This window comes from Phoenix dactylifera, chromosome 10, assembly GCF_051530095.1.
Source record: "Phoenix dactylifera cultivar Ajwa chromosome 10, Ajwa_hap1_PhDact_Kaust_v1.1, whole genome shotgun sequence".
NCBI classification, from domain to species: domain Eukaryota; kingdom Viridiplantae; phylum Streptophyta; class Magnoliopsida; order Arecales; family Arecaceae; genus Phoenix; species Phoenix dactylifera.
Genome location: NC_143199.1, coordinates 16,724,461 through 16,727,621, shown reverse-complemented (window position 1 = coordinate 16,727,621; position 3,161 = coordinate 16,724,461). Strand labels below are relative to the sequence as shown.

The following is a 3,161-nucleotide window of genomic DNA, read 5'->3' as shown; positions in this document are numbered from 1 at the left end:
GATCCATCACCGGGTGAGAGGGTCTATATGAAGAAGCCATCGACAGGGAAGAGGGGGGAGCTCGGTTGAGGAAAAACAGGGGAGACCCTGTTTCGGTGAAGAGAAGAAGAGAGCCGAACCAGAGAAAAGAAATAAAAAAAAGAGAGAAGGGGGGGGAAAGAGAATATTTTGTGATATTTTGGGAATGATGGGAGGTGAAGGCTTTCATTGGAAGATGGGAGGTCGTCCGGAAGCCATGCTCGGCTAAACATCTAGTCTAGGGCTAGATGAAGCCCTAGCAATGTATCAGGGCATTGTAGTTCTTATTTTTTTATTATTTTGGAGCTTGTTTAAATTCTCATTTTCAATGAAATATTTCTTTATGATATTTAAACTTTGAGCATGCTAGTTACTAATCATGTTTGCTAAAGTAGTCTAAGATGATCCATGTCTAGGAAGATGAAGTGTGCTGCATCCTAGATTAGCATACTTAGGTAGACACTTCATGCTACACCGAAGATGGATCTTCCTAAAACTCTTTATGTTTTTATTTTAAAAGGCTTGTAGCCAATTTGCATGCCTCTCCAGAAGATAAAAATTAAGAACACAGTCCCTAATGCAATGCTACGCGGTGGATTCCAAACCCTAGATCCATCTACTTTGATAAATTTCAATTCGTACTCATAGATTAATTCAGTATATTTAAGTTAGCAAATTCTTCTTCTTGATTTATTTTTAGAAGAAAAATAACTTATTCTTCAATCCCTGTAGATCGACACCCGTAATCACTATCCTACAGGATACGTGCTATTGCGTGGTTTATTTTCAAAATTGAAAGAATCGATCAATTTTTGGCGCCGTTGCCGGGGATTGCTAGCATAATTATTTTTTCCTATCATTAAAAAAAAAAATTTCAAAAAATATATATATCTAAAATAAAATAAAAAAATTTATTTTCTATTATTGTTACTTTTCTTATCTCCTTTCTCTCTTCTACTATTTTTTTTTTAATTTTTCTTTTGGTCTTATTTGATCAGGAATCGAAGGAAAAATCTGGGATGATCAAAAGGAGAATAGCTGGAAAAGGAATGCTGTAAAGGTTTGCCTAAAAAATTTTTTATTGCTGGGAAAATTCCCTTTGGTAACCTCTAAACCTTTCTTATTTAAATTAATTATTAGCTTGAAATTTTGTGGTGATTGTTTAATTTTAATTTCAGCAAAAGTGTGAATGCATGCTTGATATACATACACAAATTAATCCGCACATAGTAAGGGCAATCACCCCAACAAGATAAGAGCCGGATTTCATCACCAGATTTTTGCCCAACTTAGGTGAACTCAATCTCACATAGTGTCACTTTAATTAAAATCAATTATACGTTGGCTCCTAGGGACATTCGAGCTCAATAGGACGAAGATCACCGAAAGTTGCACCAATTTCGCTCTGTGGCTTAGTTGATGTCTTGGCAAGCTTTGTCCCTATAAGGAAGACAGTTCATCTGTTCGAGGCAAGTGGGTTTTAAGTGGAACCTTTGCGAACGCATCGTGACCCCTCCACTTACCTGGGAGCTTACCTGGTCAACTCGGTTCATTAGACCGGATTGGAGGCTTAGGTGCCCTCTTCAAACCAGTTAGGAGCTGTCTAGTAATTTTAGGACAAATACAAGGATTGACGTGTTTATCTTTTATTGCATGCTTGGCTGATCAAGTACTAGTGTATGCAAGGGAGTCATTCTAGAGTACGTGACCTATTACCTTTTGACCCTGAAATAGAACGGACCCTTAGAAATATTCGAGCTGAGATCAGAACCTTAGAATCATCCCCACCTCTTGAGATGGCTGAAGAACAACCCAAACTCCTGAGGGAGTACTTTACTCCCACCATTTACACTTCCCCATCTTGCATACGATTACCTAAAGTAGCAGCGGTACAATATGAAATAAAGTGTAGTGTGATCCAAATGCTCCCATCTTTTTATGGGCTCACTAATGAAGACCCATATAAACACCTAGATGAATTCCTTGAGATTTGCACCACTGTCAAGATTCAGAACTTCACTGATGAAGCTCTGAAACTTAGATTATTCCCCTTCTTCCTTAAAGATAGAGCCAAGCAATGGCTGAATTCTTTAGAAGCCAACTCGATTCGTTCTTGGGATCAAATGCAACAAGAATTCCTTAAAAAATACTTTCCCATAGGAAGAACGAACCAGTTTAGACGTGCCATCACGAGCTTCTCCCAAACTGAGGGAGAAGAATTTTATGAAACTTGGGAGAGATTTCGGGACCTAATCCATAAATGCCCACATCATCAAATACCTAAATAGCAGCTAGTGCAATGTTTCTATGACGGATTGACTGAACGAAACCGTCAGATGATTGATGCCGCATGCGGGGGGACATTCATGCTTCGAAATGAGCATGAAGCATGGAAATTATTTGAAAATCTAATTGAAAACTCCCTCCACCATGCTTCTTGTTCTCGTCAAGCACCCCTGAGTTCTCAAAGAAAAGGGACCATTTGTGAAATAAGTCATTCTATGGACCTATCTAGCAAGGTAGATGCATTGTCCCATAAGATTGACCAACTGATGATAGGTGGGTATTACATGAACTCTTCCCAAGCACGAGTGTGTACTATCTGTTTTAGCCCATCCCACCCTATTCATGAGTGCCCTTCAGCGCCCCAATTTCCCGAACTCGTGCAAGAACACATCAATGCTGCTCAAATGCAGCCTAGACCGGGTAATAACCCATTTTCCAATACATATAACCCGGGATGGCGAAATCATCCAAACTTTTCTTGGAAGCAACAAGCTTCGAACACAGCCCAACCCTATTTCCAAAATTTTCAAAATCCTCTGAATTTTCAAACCCCACAAAATATTCATCCCTACCGTCCCTCGATTCAATTTCAACACACTCCTCCTCCACCCCAAAGAAACACAGCCTTTGAGGAGAAAGTGTTGAACGCCCTTCAAGGTTTGGAAACCATTACACAATTGGTGCACTCTCACATGCAGTCCATCGCCAAGCTAGAATCCCAAATGGGGCAACTAGCTAATGCACTGAACAAGCGAGAGGAAGGGAAGCTTCCAAGCCAACCACTAAGTAATCCTAGGGGACAATACATGGCTCAAGAAAATCAATTAAATGCAATTCATCATAAACAAGCTAATGCT

General features: G+C 39.6%; 1 non-coding gene across 1 annotated transcript; it reads right to left on the bottom strand.

Moving 5' to 3' along the window:
* Positions 1-2,190: 2,190 nt before the first annotated feature.
* LOC120105207 (small nucleolar RNA R71) lies at positions 2,191-2,296 on the bottom strand. Its single transcript, XR_005507573.3, has one exon. It is a non-coding gene; the product is annotated as a small nucleolar RNA R71 (small nucleolar RNA).
* Positions 2,297-3,161: the final 865 nt, after the last annotated feature.